The following is a 16644-nucleotide window of genomic DNA, read 5'->3' on the forward strand; positions in this document are numbered from 1 at the left end:
GGATGGGGCTGCTGCGGTGCCTTCCTGGCGACATCATAATCGCCGTCCCGGATCGGTACCTGCCTGAAGTGGGAGATGGGTGCTGGGCGTATGGGAAAGTTCAGGGGCTCAGCGCGCCGGGGACGATGCTTGCAGGAGGGGTCAGTTAGAGGGTGACAGGAGTAAGGAAAGAGAACCCTTGGTCATCCCTCTGTCCTTGGGCTACAGCTAGGGAGGCGGGGAAGGACCTAGTAGGGCCGGTTGCGGCCGTGCACGCACGAGCTGGACCCAGCAGAGCAGGGCCGGGGGAGAGGCGTGTGGCCCCGCCTGGACCCCGGCCAAGCCGGGGCGGGGGCGAGCGCTGGCAGCCCTGCCCAGTCCCGCCCGGCGGGTGGTGGAGATGTGGGGTCGATTGACCAAACAGGTGCGCCCCCGCCCCTCCCCGCCGCCTCCGCTGGGGCCGGTGGGCGGGCGGAGTTGCGGCTGCCGGGCCTGCGATTGGCAGGGAAGGACAGGCCGGGTGGCCGGCCGGGGAGCTGAGAGCCGCGGCGCCGCGGGAGGCGCGGAGCCGGCCGGAGCTCGCTCCAGCCCGGCCCGCTCCGCTCGGCCCGGCCGGCCCTACGGAAACTTTCCAGCCACCGAACTGGCAGCCCAGAACCCTGCGACCTGGAGACTCGGTGACTACGCGACCCTGGCCCTGGGGCGCCCCGACTCCTCTGCCTTTGGGATGGCAGTGCCCAGAGGCCAGGCCGGCACATAGAGGTAATTAATTAATAGCTGAAGAGCGCGGGTCAAGTTGAGGGGACCATAACGCCTGCAGGGATCTGACTGAGCGGGGTCTCCTTGAAGTCCTTGGGGGCCTTGATACCTCTATAGGACTACAGGACTGAGGAGTGCACCCCAGACTCGCTTTGTTTACTTCTCTTTTCTGCTGTCCTGCAGGACCCCTGTAACTTTGCTGTTTTCTGATCACAGCGGGGCGCAGGGCTGGCGTTTTCCTGTGGAAAGGAGGGCAGGTGGCACCCGGAAGGCACCTTCAGCTCGGGCCTGGTGTCTACAGGAGTTGGGGCACAGGGTTCTCTAGTCTACCAGTTCCAGAGGCTTCCCCTGACCGCAGACTTCAGACCCATCACACACACACTGTCCCTCCTATGTGCCTCATCAAGTTTGGGGTGTTTGTATTCATTGCCACCTAGTGCTGTTACTAAGGACGCAGGTGGGCGCAGAGTCCCTTTCCTTGGCCTGCTTCCAACCCCACCCTCCACTAACAGAACACACCTTGAGCTGCACATAGTATGGAGAGAGATGCCCAAGCCACCACGTTTCCAGGGTCCAGCCTGGTGAGGATTACAAGCTTTTCTGGGTTTAGTCCTCTGGCGCTTTCTGTGAAGTGCGTGTGCCTGGCTTTAGCCCACCTCTTTCAGTTGAGGTCCTGGCTTTAGAACACCTCCTTCAGATGAGGTCACAGGAGGGGAATGTGTCTTAGTTTGAACTGTCAGTAGGTGGGTCATCACTGAGACTCATAAGAAGCATTATTCCGCTTTAGTGTTAACTGCATTCTATTTTCTTGATCTAAAGACTGTGCACACAGAATTAACCAGACCTAACACCGAGCTCTAGAATGTAGAGGATGTGGGTTCAAATCTCAGCGTTGTCTACTCACTGTGTGTTCTTGGGCAGTCTTCTGACTTCCCTGGACTTAGAGGGCCCATTATCAAAAGGGTGCAGTGGGCCCCTGCTCACAGGGCAGCGAAACCAGCCTTCTGGAACGTGAACCATGTGCTCAGGTTCCCGCCCTGCCTCTCAGGAACCAGTGATCCCCCCACCCCCAGGCCTTTGAGAGAGGTGCACACACTGCATAAGGACAGATGGCTGCAGGCCCCAGATTGCAGGTGGTCCCACAGACCTTTGAAAGTGAGGTGAGGGCTGGAGAGATGGCTCAGAGGCTAAGAACACTGGCTGTTCCTCCAGAGGTCCTGAGTTCAGTTCCCAGCAACCACGTCGTGGCTCACAACCATCTGTAATGGGATCTGGTGCCCTCTTCTGGCGTGCAGGCAAATATGCAGACAGAACACTGTATACATAATAAATAAATCTTTAAAAAAGCAAGAAAGAAAGGGAAAGTGACCACTGTAGATACTGAGGGACAGTAAAGGTCCAGCTAGCTTGCAGGAGAGAGCGGCCCAGTGCAAGAGCCTGGGATGCTGCAGACTCTCACCCTCCAGTGTCCCTTCCCCAGGCCACATTTGAGCCAGGTCCACAGCTAGCCCCTTAGCCCAGGTCCCCCAGGGACCGGGAACTCTGGCAGTGCTGGCTTTATGAGCGGGCATCTCCGGTCAGCTAACACATCCCTGCTTTCCAGAGTGGAAGTCTGTGTCCCTGTTACTTCTCCCTGTTGGATGGTCACACGATCCTTCAGGTGTCTCTGTGGCTCGTATTCGTTGTGGTCCTGACTTTCCGTGCTTTCCCTTAGGCACTCAAGGCAATGGAAGTGAGTTTGGCAGTGGCTACAGCACAAGAATTGTTTATTATGTGCCAGGCCCTGAGTTGGGGACATTGCACATATGTCACTGCTGCATTCTTAAGACAACTGTGTGAGGCTGGGTCTGGGTCTGTCATGAGGAAAGGACTCACCAAAGATAATTCAGTCAGTGATGGGGCTGGGCTGCACCCCCAAACCCAGCAACTGCCTATACAGTCTGTGTGTCTGTTACCTTTGACCCTGTTTGAATGCCCACCATGGCGCGCACGTGCGTGTGTGTATGCGTGCATGTGTGTGTGTGTGTGCATGTGTGTGTACACACTTGTATGTGCCCTTGTGTCCTGGCCTGTTGTGTGTGCTGGGATGCTTTTGCCACAAGCACATGGGGCACCTGTTGAAATGCAAATTCCTCATTTTTACTCCTGACCTAGAGACCTTCTCTGCCACAACTGCCCAGGCCCTTTGCACAGCTCAGCTTAAGACCCGTTACCCTCAGGTACTCTGAGGAAGAGGATGTGGGCGGTGGTAGAAATCAGGGGAGAGGAGGCAGGCCAGAGGGGCAGAGGAGTCTGGGGAAGTTTTCCAAGTGTCATGCACAAGGCAGACCTCCGACCTCAGCTGTCTGGAAGGCACGCCTTGCTGAGACTCCGGTGTTCAGTTACAGAGGTGGGGACACCCGAGAGGTGAGTGTGACCTTCCCTCTTGCTCCTCATTGCAGTGTGTGCTCCTTGGACCCTCCCAGCTAGGAGGCTCTGTGCCTGAGCCTCTGGAGAGGGGACTGGGGCAGGTCTGCTGCTTATTAAATGGGTCCTCCAGGGAGGGTATCTCTGGGACATCTTCTGAGGGCTGGGCTGGCTGTGGTGGGAAGGGCATGTGCCCAGGGAGCTTTCCAGGGGCAGTTTCTGCCCTCCCAGCTCTGTGGCAGAGGGTGCCTTGGTCTTCATTTAAACCCTTTGATCCCGCTAAAGGCTCAGGGTCCCTGGAGTCCAGGAAGAGGAAGTGGACGTCTACAGCCCAAATGTGTTTATATGGGAAGAGTGAGCAGAAAGTGGTAGTGTCAGGACTTGAACTCGTGTCCTGATGCTATACACAGGCCTTCTTTGCAGTTTGCCTTTTCATGGTTTTCCGGTGGTGGCTTTGATGTCAGAGATCTTGCCCAGAAGATGGAGGGGGCCTGGCCTATAAGGCAGGTGGCCCTGGGAGGCTCCTCGTATCTTTAGGCTCCTCGTATGTGCAGGGAATAGAGATGGGACTGTTCAGCTAAAAGACGGAACTCTTTTCCAGCTGTGACCTGTGACCTCCCCTGGCATCTCTGAGGAGGAGAACCCCAGTGGGGTCAGGGCCCAGATGAGGCTCCTGACTTCAGAGTGCAGCAGGCTTTCGCACACAGAGCACTGTAAAAAGGTCATAGTGGAGGTAACTGAATTGGAGCCAAAGGGAGCTTGGGCCTCTGGGCCAGCCCGACTTTTCAGGCTGGGGTAGCCTGGGCTAAGAGACACAGGCATGAGTGTATAGCACCTCTGGTTTCCTTCTCAAGTTATCCCCTCTCTCCCTTCAGCCTTCCCTGTTTCTGCCTCTCAACTGGTGCCCCTGCCCACTGTCCCAACCTGGAAGGAAGCCCCTCGTACAGTGCCTGTACCTTGTGCCTGGGGTGCCCAGCAGTTGGGCTTCTTGAAACAGCTCTTGTTAGCTTCAGCTTCCCTGGCTCTGTCATGAATCTTGTTCTGCGTTGATAGTGGCTGCCTGTGCCCCACCACAGCATCAGGGCCTAATTCTGGGCTACAGTGTGTGACTTTGATGTCCCCTTCTGCTCACTTCCCTCTGCTCTTGAGGCTTCCAGCATCGTGGTCTGTTCCTGAGGCTTCTGGAACGTCCTTTCCTCTCTATCACGGTTTGACTGCCTAGGAGGTTATCACCTAAGGATGAGCTGCCCCTGCTTGGTACTGGCTAACTTCTGTGTGCCAGGCTGGGTGTAGACTCCCTGTGTAGCTGAGGATGGCCTTCTGATTCTCCTGCCTCCTGCTCCCAAGTGCTGGGTTTCCAGGCGTGTACTGCCATGCCTGGTTCTGATTCTCCTGCCTCCTGCTCCCAAGTGCTGGGTTTCCAGGCGTGTACTGCCATGCCTGGTTCTGATTCTCCTGCCTCCTGCTCCCAAGTGCTGGGTTTCCAGGCGTGTACTGGGATGGGACCCAGGGCTTCATGCATCAAGGCAAACGCTAGATGGGCCACATCCTACTCCTGGCTTGCAGCTCCTGTGAACGTGCAGACTGGCCTGCATCCCAAGGCAGGCCCTGGGCTTTTAGGGGTTGTCAGACCTGGTGCTTCTCATATGAGTGCCCACAGGATGAGTGGGCATAGGGCATTCCTATGCCTGGTGACCGCTCATCCAGATCAGCAGTGCCCTGCTGATTCTCCTGGCCCAGAACATTTTCCCTGCATCCTGCATTCTAGCAGAGCCAGGCAGGAGCCTCTGTGTCTGCACGTAGGCTGGGCAAACAGATGGATTCATGGTTCCTTTGGATTCACAGACAGATGTCTGTGTCTTCTAAGATGGTTCTGGATCTGTTACCTCTATGCGCGTGCGTGCGTGAGTGTGTGCGTGCTTGCTTGTGGTGTGTGTGTGTGTGTGTGTGTGTGTGTGTGTGGTATTGCAGAGTTTAGGACCTTGTATATGGTAGACAGGTACTCTATCACTAAGCCACTCCCCCCTCTCTCACCTCAGCCCTGAACTGCTTTTCAGAAAGTCCCTTCTGGCCTTATGGCATCTAAGATAGACAGGTCTAAGAGAGCCACCTTGTCAGCCCCTTCCTGCAGACTGAACTCATGTCTCCACAGTCCAAACCACCTTTAGATTCAAGAGAACATTTGGGGATTATAAAGGGTGTGCTGGGGTTTGGGGGATCATTCTGGGTTCACAGATGTTGTTGTCCTTGGGGGCACCAAGAGGGTCACATGACTTTCCTAGGGTTGTACAGCATCCCTGGAAAGGGTTTGACTCTTAGTTAAAAGAGGGCTGTGGAGCCATAGAGGCCACAGACAAATTGATGCTAACCACGCATTTGTTTAAGCCTCCTGGCTTGTGAAGTCCATTCATCCAGGAGGACTGGATTAACCTAGGCCTCCTTCAGACTCCTGGTGACTTTCTGCTAAAGAAACCAAGGCGCTGGGAAAGGGGACCTTCAGTTGGCTCACTTGGGCAGAAAGGCAGTCCTTGCACCCCCACCCCACTATCCCCCCATTTTCTGGCTTCCTTCCTGGTTCTTAGTGCACTCACCAGGGAAGGCTGTTTGTGGTGCTCCAGGAGCACAGACTATCCCCCTATTTTCTGGCTTCCTTCCTGGTCCTTAGTGCACTCACCAGGGGAGGCTGTTTGTGGTGCTCCAGGAGCACAGTCAGAGGGGCCAGGGAGGACGGGCATCGCGTGTGTCAGTAGGGCTGGGATTGTGGCTGTTCTTGCCTGGCATGCATGAAGCCCTGGGGCCCATTCTCAGGAGGAGATACAAAGAATGTAGCTGCTAGCTACCACCCACACAGGTGGGCCTCTGACAGGTGGGAGACCCATCTCCTTGTAGGTCCTGAGGACTGGTTCCCATTGAAAATTGTCTTGGGGATCTTGGAGGGATAGGTCATAGATCACGTCCTATAACTCACTTGTGTAAGTTGGAACCCTTGGAGCCCCAAAGTCCCCCATCTTTGCGAATGAATGTTCTTTGTAGGTGGCCTTGCCAGCTTGTCTTTGCCCCCACAGAGGCCGGTTCCCTGTGCCTCAGGGTTGACCCCTGTAGGCGGCCCCAGAGCAGGACTCACTTATTCGAGAAGGGCCAGGAGGGGCACTGGGTAAAGGAACAGGGAGGGGGATGAGTGTGGCCTTTCTCGGCATTTGCCGTGATGGAAATACGGCTGTCATGGAAAATACATGACAACTGAGTCCTCTAGGAAACGGCTATTTGCTGGGAACAGTGAGGATCCAGCCAGACATAGTGGAGCTGGCGGCGGTTGGAGCAGAGACCTCAGGGCCTTTCCCGGCAGAGGGACCGCCATCAGCCGTCAACACTGGCTGGCGCTACTTCCAGGAGGAGAACATTCTCAAAAGGCCCCGTCACCCCGATAGGAATTGGCGGGGTGTGTGAGGGATTTGTTTTTCGGTCAGGATGTGGGGAGTTAAAAATAGACTTGGGTTCCTGTCACACTTGATGTTCTGCAGAGCCCTCTGGCTCCATTATCTCCCTTGAGTGGCTCTGCTGCTGCTGCTGGAGTGGATGGAGGCTGGGCTGCAGGCTTGCATGTGTACACAGAGGGTGCACCCAGTTTCTTGCGGGACACAGACGCTGCATCCAGAAGTTAATGGCAGAACCCAAGTCTTCCCCAGCCTCCTTTATTGGAGCTCTGAGTCCCAGGGCAAATCAGCAGACTGAAGGAGTGGTGGGGTCCCTTGAAACTGTTCAGATGTATTTTTTTCAGCCAAGCAGCAAAGGTGGCAGGAAGGCCAGAGGTGAATCTCCGGGGGCAAAGGCTGGGCGTGGGAGAGCAGCAGGAAGCAGTGACCTGCTCCATCAGGGAGGGGGAAGGTGGCGAGGAGGCTGAGGCAGGAAAGTTCCGTGAGGACCTCAGACTGAGTTGTAGGGTGGGGGTTGCATTTCGCAACTGTAATCTGGAAATTCAGGAGGCCTGGGCAGCTCATGAGTTCTAGGTCAGCCCGAGCTACGAAGTGAGCCAAGAGCCTGTTTCAAAAACCAAACCAAACCAAACAGCAAAGAGAAGCAGGAGGGCTGCACATACTAGGCCCTGCGTTCAGTCCTCAGCACCGGAACAAGCCCGAAAAGACTGTGAACGCGACATTAAGTCAGCGAGGCCTCCGAGGCTCGCAGAGCATGGCGGTGACCTGAGCCAGAAGGAGCAGTGCACCTTCTGTCTGTGGTGTGGGCACTCCCGTAAACTGTTCTAAAGTCTGCTCGCCTCCTACCCCGCCTTGCATCAAGAGACCCCGTTTTCTGCTGTCTTGGGAGAGCCAGCGTTGGGGAAGGCCTGTACATGAGTTTCTCTTCTGGCTTGCCAGCGAGGTGGTCCAGGTTGAACATCTGTCCGAGGGGACGTGAGCAGGGCGGGGCTGCATCCCAAGGCTCTTTTCTCCAGGAACCTCCGCGGGACGCTGCAGTGCCTTACACTGTTTGAGAAGCTTCCAGACTCCCAGCCCAGCCTGTTCTGCTCCTCGTCCAGGCGTGCTTCTTCAGACTGCCTACCCAGCCCCTTCCCTCACCACTGCGTCCTCCTTCTCAGTGCCTGCACGAACCCGGCTTCTTTCCCAGCTCAGCCGGGGCTGCAGGTGAGCAGGGTCTGAGAGGATGGATCCCACCAGAAGTTAGAACCGTGGTTAGAGGCCAGGCTGCCCTAAAACTTAGTAAGCTTATGTCTGACCTGGGGTTCAGACCTGACTTCCAGGCCCCTGCTGGCCCCTCCCTGCAAGGCAAAGCCACCCTAATTTCAGCAACAGGAGCCGGGGATCCCCTCCTCTGGAAGAACCCTGGCTTAGCAGCCACTCCTCCTGGGGCTAGAAGCCAAGTCTCTGGGTTCCCAGAGAGGGCTCCTGGCGTCAGTGTGGTTAGTCACAAGCATGAGCTCACCACTTACCTCTGGATGGGGGAGGTTGCCAAGGTTTGGGAACTTTCACTGTGAGCCATTGCTTGTGTGTGTGTGTGTGTGTGTGTGTGTGTGTGTGTGTGTGTGTGTAGAAACACAAACCTGTTGGTTGGGACTTTGTACTTGGCCTGTGAACTGTAGGCCTGGGGATCCACCAGGGCATAATAAATATTTGGGCTGTGCCCTCTCATAGCTTCCCTGTAGACGGGCTCTGTGTCAAGAAAGGGACGGGATCAGACTGGAACCCGATGTCCACACTTGCTGTGCCTCATGCTGGCTGTGTGAACCCAGGCAAGGCACCTGACCTCTCTGGGCTGCAGTACAAATACCCAGCAGCAGTTCACACTTTCTGAGCACTTCCTGAAGCTAAGCAGTAAGGTTTCTTGAGCATCAGCTCACTGAGTCTCAAGACAGGCTTTGGGATCTTCGGGGTTTATTCAAGGTCACCAGGCGGGGAAGGGCCAGGTCTTTGTGTTGCCACAGCTAACTGCATAGGGCTGTGCACTGCTCATCCAGCAGCTGAGTGGCAGCCCCATGAGGAGACGCGGAGGGAGAAATCGAGGTTAACAGGCAGGGAAGAGGAAGTCATTGCCCCCCCCCTCGGTAGCCTCATTCCCCGTCTCCCCTCTGATGCCGTCCTGGAGCAGCCAGAGTGGGAACACAGCAGAGCAGCTCAGTCACTCGGGTGTCCTGAGGGGCAGGGCATGCTAGAAGCCGTGGTTTCGCAGCCCCAAGCGCCACTCTTTCCCTCCCTGTAGCCTGCTGGCTTTGCGGGAAGTCGCTCTCAGTCCCTTGCCCATCTCTGTAGCAGCACTCAGGGACGGTGTTGCATTTTCCGTGGACTGATTGGTAAGGTGCTGGTTTGAAACAGGTCTGTGATGGCCCTTGGCCTTGGGGCCATCTGCCCTGTCCCCACACAGCAGTCTGGGAAGTACTCCCGGGAGTGGGAGTAGAGGGTGGTCTGGGGTCTGTTCCTGGGTGTGAGACCAGGAGGCTGCACCTATGTTTCTGTAACCTCGGTCAAATCATGGCATTCATCCCACCCTCAAAGGTCTCTCTATGAGCTAGGGACAATAGTGCCTGTTTGTGGGGGTGACTGTTAGGTTCAAAGTAAACACAGAGAGAGCACAGTCCACAGGCATAGTAAACATGGGACAGACACCAGGGCAGTCACTGCTTTTCCTCCCCAGGGACTGTATTAAGATCACTTAGTCCAGGCGGCTACTCTGGGCAGTGCCTCTTTCCAGCACTTTCTGCCCAGGCAAAGTTCAGGGTAGGACCGACTGAATTTGAAAGATATATTTTTAATGTGATCTTATGTTCCTTGTAAAGTTACACGGGTCGGTTGGGAGGACATGGTTGGGGGTGAGGGTAGGATTAAGTCAGCCAAACAAAATGGGTTACAAATGTGGGCTTCAAGGGAGTGAGTGAGTTTGGCAAGTACTGAAGGGAGTAACAAAGATTCTTTAAGGTGCTTGGCGTTCTGAGGCTGTGTCCACCTTTGTCCCCAGCTGCTGTGATGGCAGCTGCTGTCTAAGTATGGGTTGAAGCCCCCAGCTGTAGGGGAGAGGTGGGTGGGGCTAAAGGCATCTGAGGTTGGTTCTTCTCCCTGAGAGAGAGCACATGCTCCGCCTTTGGTGGACCACGCCGTTGGTGTAGACAGTGGGCCAGGCAGGTCAAGGGGCTTCTCAGAGGATGCAGCTTAAGCCATCCCAGGACAGGTGCCCAAACTGCAGCAAGAAGGCATGTCCTCATCATCCCAGGCCTGGCCTGACAAGGGAGACCCTTGAGGACTCCAGGCAGCCAGACAGCCCGTTTTATCTTGGCCGTGCTCTGAGGACAAGAGCAGACGGACCTGCCCAGGAAGGTGGGGACTTGGGATCCTGCTGGCCTTGTGTCTACTACTGTGTACCCACAGGCACGTGGGTTCCATCCCTTTGCCTCAGTTTCCACCTAATGTCCCCACTTTCATCACCGAGTTGTTTTTGATACTTAGGTGAGGTAAGGCTTGCAAAGCGCTTATCCGGGCTGGTCTTGGTAATTATAAACCACCCCGGAGGGGACACACCTCAGCCTCCCTCCGCCTACCCCCTCTCACTCCCCCTCCCAGAGTTGGAGTTTCCTGTTTGTTGTTGACATCTGCTTGCTTCACCCACAGCAGTGATTTAGAGTATTTATATCTCTTCTGGAATTTCTCTTCACATTGTCTAGTTAATTACCTAATTGAATTAAGGCACATGATTTTGCTTCCTTTCCAGTATGGGGACAGGAAGGTTCTGGTGACTTCTTCCTTCTGATGGAAGTGAGTGTCTGGGTCATACTTGGGATGGTATTGGCGCCCCCTTCCCCAGGTCCATGCCCATCTATGTGACAGCTCCTGGGTCCCGTGACTCACAGCAGTCATGCACTGTGAAGCTTGAGTCTTGCCGAGGGTGCTGATGGGTTCAGTCATGTGTTTCTTTCGATGCCAGCTTCCCGTTTGGGAACCCGTGCTCGCTCTCGGATGGATGATACCCTTAAATACTTAAAATGAGTGACCTATGCAGATATCTGGAAAGCGCTGCTCATAAATAAATTAAAAAATCAAGGAGGCTTCACATGGCGACTCCTCTCCACACTGATGGTGTTGGTGGCCCTAGCTAGCTCTGCTCGAGGTGCAGTGGTTAAGCACCCACGTCACTTGGATAAAGAGCAGAGGACAGGAGAGAGCTTGAGAGCTGTTTCCCACAATGCCTGGCTTGTGGAAAGGAGCTCTAAGAGAGACGTTATTTTTGAGCCAGGCACTTTGAAAATTTCCCACCACTTTTTTTTTTTTACCCCAAGACCTTCCCCCATTCAGCTTTCTTCCTCCTTGGCAGTTGGCAACCAGGCCCCCAGGGCCGTCCCGGTGCCGGCCTCTCTTTGGGCCACCTTGTCTGCCCACAGATCTCTGTGCCCTCTGGGAAAGCTTCCTGTGACCTCCCAACCCCCTTTTAATGCCTCATTCTGTCCTCGCTGTATCCAGCGCCGGCTGCCGTTGTCAGCCTGGGCGGCGGGCGTTGTGAATGCTTGGCTGGCAAGGAAAAGGCCACGCTCGTCATGGTCCGTTATAGAGTGCCAGTCTACACTAGTGATTTAAAGACTCAGAGAAATCCCACTGCGGCTGTCCTTTGTGCATTCCAGAAATCTCCAAAGCCTGCCTACAGGACCCTTTCTTCACGGAATGCCAGCAGGCAGGCTGTGGCACTCTTGAAGTGACACGGTAGGCCACTTCCATTTATACAACGGTTTGATGACATTTGCCCACTTTACAGTTAAAGAAACGGAGGCCGGGAGGGCGCAATAGCTGGCTCCAAATACACAAGGGAACGGTCCGCCCATCGCCATCTGAGGCCATGGGTGGTCCTTTCTGGGGGTACCGTAGTCAGGTGCAGGGAGGCGAGGGTGAAGCCAAGGTCCTACTCTGGAGGAGCTTCCGTCCTGAACGAGAGGTCAGGTCACCTGGAACACAGGCGCTAGCCGTACGTGACCCCAGACGTGAGAATCAAGGGTCCCCTCAGGCCCAGACGTCGGGAACAGGCCTACTTCACCCCACCTCAGGCCCAGACATCCGGAACATGCCCACTTCACCCCAGCCCAGCCTCACTCTCTGGTGGGGGTTCCCTGCAGGGGACGGCAGCGGGCATGGGGACGAGTCTTCTGCTTATCCGTGCCCTTCCTCTCCCCGTCTTTCTACGGAAAATGCTTTCTTTTCCATCCTGCTTTTATTATTTGAAATTCTCTAGGGACCAATTACCTGCCAGTGGGAATTACCTGCAATTTTTATTCTAGTGTCTGTCTGCCTGCGTTCTTCCTTGGAGTAATTGATTTGGGTAATTCAGAGCTGCTGAGCATTGTCTTAGGAGAGAGCACGCCAACGCAGAGGCAGGGATTGCCTGTCAAAGGCCTTTCTTGGTTTTTCTTTTCTTTTCTTTTCTTTTTTTTTTTTTTTGGTTTTTGGAGACAGGGTTTCTCTGTGACTTTGGAGGCTGTGCTAGAACTTGCTCTTGTAGATTAAAGGTGTGCGCCCCCACCGCCCGGTTAAGGCCTTTCTTGGTAAAGGAATTGTTGCTGGCAGCTGCTAATGGAGGGGCCAGAATGGAGACTGTGGATAATGTGTTTTTTAACCCTGGAATTCCCCCTTATGCTGAAGGTACCTGAGTTGCATAGCTGAAGGTATCTGAGTTGCATAGCACTCTCTTGCCTGGACCCAGGGCAGATCAGCTCAGGGAAAGACAGCTTGTCAACTCCCATGGTCTTCAGGGAGGCCCCTGCTGGGCATTGGTTCTGGCCTGACCCTGGCCTTGGCCCCTTCCGTCTGTCTCCCAGGAGGCCCAGGAGGCAGAGAATGACTAGGGAGAGCTTTGAGGAGATCAGCTGTTTGGAGGGAGCCTGATCTTAGTCTCTGGGCAGACCCACATGCTGGCATTGGACCTGTGGTGGGGGCATGGCGGTTCCTTGGAAGGGGAGGGCGGGCCAGAACACCTAGCTCCATGGGGGAAATGGGCAGGGCTTGGAAGCTGTCTCTCAGTGCCGAGCTCTGCCATGGTCCTCTGCCTTCACACGGTTGTGAAGAGCTCAGGGTGGGAGCTCTTCACCCTGTCCCCTCAAGGTCTTCCGAAGGGGACCCTGTGGCTCCTTCTGCCTTCCCTTCCTCGCTGCTGGACAGGACCGTCCAGGCCCAGGCGTCACGTTCCTGTGACAGCATCTGCCCCGTGTGGCTTGGATACTGTGACTCCCTTCATGGGCTTTGGTCTGGGCATCACACGGCACTGGCATCCCTATTTTTTTCTTTTTTCCTTTTTTTTTTTCTTTTGAGACAAGGTTTCTGTACCAAGCCCCGCTGTTTGGAACTCACTAACTCACTATGTACACCAGGCTGGCCTCGGATTCCCAAAGTGCTATGATTAAAGACATGTACTGCCATGACCAGCATGGCTCCCCTCTTTACAGACAAGGAAATGGAGGCCCAGGGTAGTTTCTGAGGAGCAGGAGAGGCCTCTGGGTTTCCTGATGTAGGACTCCTGGAATCTTAAGTGCTTGGGGAGGGGCAGTTTCTCGGGCTCCATTTGGCTCTCAGCTGGAGTTGGCACCATGCCTGGTCACCTGAGTATGTGTCTGTCCAGCTTCTGAACAGGGATTCCTGAAATCACAGAGGCTCCTGGGAACTCAGGGACCTTTGTCACCCTGAGACACCACTCAACTTAAGTGTCCAACTCAGTGCTTATGTGGCGGTCCTCAAGGGCCTTCTGCCAGCAGAGGCCAAAGCGTCCCCTCAGATCAGCTCATCAGACTTGACATCTGGTTTGTCTGCTGCTCTGGCCTTGATTCCCTCTTCTCCCAGCTGTTCCTCCACTGAGCTGGGGGGGGGATCTCACAGGGGTAAGTGGGATTCCAGCCCCAGTATGGGGGGGGCAAATAGACAAGGACAAGGGACCCAGAGACCCACATCCAGGATGGCGCTTAGATTTGGGGCTGGAGCGATGGCTCAGTGGTTAAGAGCACTTGCTGCTCTTGCAGGGGACCTGGGTTTGTTACTTTACAGCTAACAGTTGTAACTCCAGTTCCAGGGGATCCGAGGCCGTCTTCTGACATCCGAAGTTACCAGGCACACACACATACCTGCAGGCAAAATGTAAGATAAAAAACAAACAAAAACCTTGGACTCAGTGGGTATTTGTAGAGACATTTCCCCCAGTTGGTAACTGACACTGGACACCGTCAGCTGAAACCACCTCTCCTGCAGAGAGCGATTCCGTGGGTGTGTCTCGGCTCAGCCGGGAAGGTGGCACTGCTGGTGTCCTGGCCTGGTGGCAGAGTGGCTGGAGGTGGGGTGTGAGCTGTGGGTACACACCGCTGAGTCCTGTGTGAACTGTGCTGCTCTACTTGCTTTTAAACCGGCTGGGGAATGTAGCTCAGTGGGGAAGCGTGTTTACTGACAGCATGCCAGAGGCCCTGGGCTCCTCCTCCAGCGCCAGGGGTGGGTGGGGAAGGGCTCTTAAGGCCTGCAAACATTTGAGCCAAAACTAAATAGTGTTGAGAGGCTTTCTGACTTTAAACCCGATGCCTGGAAGCCCAGGAACCAGATTGCATCATCCTCTAGATCCAGGAAGTAGCCTGCTGCTCAAGGTGGTGCACCTGTATCGCCAGCACTTGGGAGGCAGAGGCGGGAGGATCACTGCAAGTTCAGGATAGTTAGTTTTTTACGTGGTGCACTTTACCCCATCATGGCTGCACAGTGGGCTGTCTCAGGAAAGAAAGAAGTGACCTGTAACGCCGAGGCCATGGTGGAGGATGGCTCTCAGAGGAGGTGGCATTCTGAGGATACCAGGATACCTTGGAGTCCTCCGACTGTGACAGGAGCGAGATACTGTCGGGGATGACATCGTCATTTGTGTTCATTGAGTGCCTGCTGTGTGCTGGGTCCTGCTGCGGCTCAGATTCAGACTTTCCCACCGGATCACACACACAAGGCCAACTTTTTGTTTGTTCTTCAAGACAGAGTTTCTCTGTGTAGTCCTGGCTGTCCCAGAACTTGCTCTGTAGACCAGGCTGCCTCTATCTCTGGAATCCTGGAATTAAAGGCGTGTGCCACCGCTGCCTGGCAAGGCCAACCTTTGAGAGAGGAGATATTGGAAACTGAGGCAAAGTTCAGGATTTTTTTCTCTTTGCAAGAGTTTGCTGAGAATCCAGCCATCTTTACCGTTGGGTAGACTGTGGCATGGCCCTGATCATGATTTGATGAACTCTGGTAGATCATCTTCAGTCTCTGAAATCCTATTATTAGTGATTGAGCCCTTTGAATTAAACTCAGCCCTTTCTGGCTTAGGTGTGAAGTACTAATAGGATAATGAATGGTTATCTTATTGACTTCTAAACTCTTGTGGGCTGCAAGTAATTTGATCTTCTCCAGTGACAAGGCCCCTAGAAGGCAGGTCCCCATTTTGTGTAGGAGTGTAAATAGGAGTTAAGCAAGGGACCAGAATTTGAGATCAAAGTTGGCAGGCCTGTGTGTCACTGTGCCTACTCCACCCTGAGTGCTAAATTTAGCTCCAGTCAAAAATTTGTAGACATCAAATCCTTTTGGTGGTCATTGTTTTAAACAAAGACTAAAGGTTCCCTCCCCACCCCCACTGGCAGCCTTCCAGACCACTCTGCTCAGATGGGAGGGTCCTACTCTGGCTGCCTGGGCCAGCTGCTAGGGGAAGCTGCTGGATCCCAGGCCAGACTCCCCTTCCTGCTACCCTGCCCAGCTGGAGGTCTGGCTGTGTCTTGGCCTGGTCACTTTGGACTCATAGGAGACCTTTCCCACAGACCAGTTAGCACCACCACCCCCTCACCCCCGGCCCCAGTTCCCCTCTGAGGTGGTTAAAGGGTATGCGGGCTCAGATGAATGTGATGTTCTATGCCGACTTTCCCATCTGCAGCAGCAGCCCCTTGGCTTCTTGGAGGCATCGGTAGTTGGCTAACTTGTGCGGGGCCCTTAATTCAAGGCCTGTGGGGCCAAAGGAGCTAAGAGTGGTGTCAGGCAGCCTCTGCAGGCGGAGCAGCCTCCTCCAGACGACTGCTCGCCTTCCCAGCCACTGCTCCCTCAGGCTTGCAGATGTCTCCTGTGTGACACTGAGGACCTGCTCTGGTGCCCCCATCTTCCAGCCCTCACGTGGAAAGTCCGTTCGTGCTCAGGGTGCCAGAGTCCCTGAGCGCAGACTGCTCCTACTCTTGCTTCTACACCCCTTCTGCTGACCCACCCTCCGAAGCCCTGATGGTAAGAAGCGAGGCCCGCCTCACAGCCAATGCGGCAGTCTGGAGCTCCCCTGCAGACGGCTTCCTCTGGTCCGGATAGCTCTCTTGCAGGTGCAGCAACACTTAGTGCCCCCCCCCCCCAGCCAGGGACCAGCAGCCAGGGAGTTTCTCTCCATCCTCCTCAGTCCTCCCTGTCACTGCACACAGCTAGTTCCCACTGGACGCCATCTCACACGCCTCTCACTCTGCCGTCACTGCCCACGGGGGCGTGGCCCAGCCTTAGCCTGCTCTCAGGCTGCCAGTTTCCCATCCCCTTCAGCAGCTCCAAGGGAACTTTGCAAGTCTTGGTGTCACCCGTCTGCTCAAGGATCGTGAGGGTTGGGGACGCCTGTGTTCGCTGGTTGTGGCTCCCACCGTTCAGGTGTTCTGGTTCCACTTAGAGACCCCAGTTCCTCTGTTCCTTTCTGTAGTCCGGCAGAGGCTGAGGCTCAGTGCCCCCAAATTTCCAGAATTCCCTTTCCTGCAAAGCTGTCTACATCCTGCCTTCCCAAAGGAACTGGGGCCAGCAGGAGGATAGGTCCTGTCAATCTAGCTCCTGCCTGCAGCCAGAAGAGTATGGCTGTTCACGCTTCTGATTCGCCCCTTGGCTTCTGGGAGGATTTTCCTTGTGGACTCTGTATGATTTATGGTCTGATTGATTAAGCTGAGCCTGCATAGTACCTGGCCTGGTGAGGAGGGCCACCTCCTAGGCACACGGTAGGTGCCTCCACAATGGCAGTGGTGGC

General features: G+C 55.1%; 1 protein-coding gene across 2 annotated transcripts in view; it reads left to right on the top strand.

The window, feature by feature from the left end:
• LOC101834130 (DAB2 interacting protein) overlaps positions 1–16644 on the top strand; it is a 172840-nt gene that overhangs the window by 23231 nt on the left and 132965 nt on the right. The window contains exon 1 of one of the 2 annotated variants that reach the window (XM_013122023.3): positions 545–741. The exons of the other annotated variant lie outside the window; for it this stretch is intronic. The gene's annotated coding sequence lies outside the window, so the exon portion shown is untranslated. Of the gene's footprint in view, positions 1–544; positions 742–16644 lie in introns of those variants that run through there. 2 annotated transcript variants of the gene reach the window in all.

This window comes from Mesocricetus auratus, unplaced genomic scaffold, assembly GCF_017639785.1.
Source record: "Mesocricetus auratus isolate SY011 unplaced genomic scaffold, BCM_Maur_2.0 Super-Scaffold_100047, whole genome shotgun sequence".
Classification (NCBI taxonomy): Eukaryota; Metazoa; Chordata; class Mammalia; order Rodentia; family Cricetidae; genus Mesocricetus; species Mesocricetus auratus.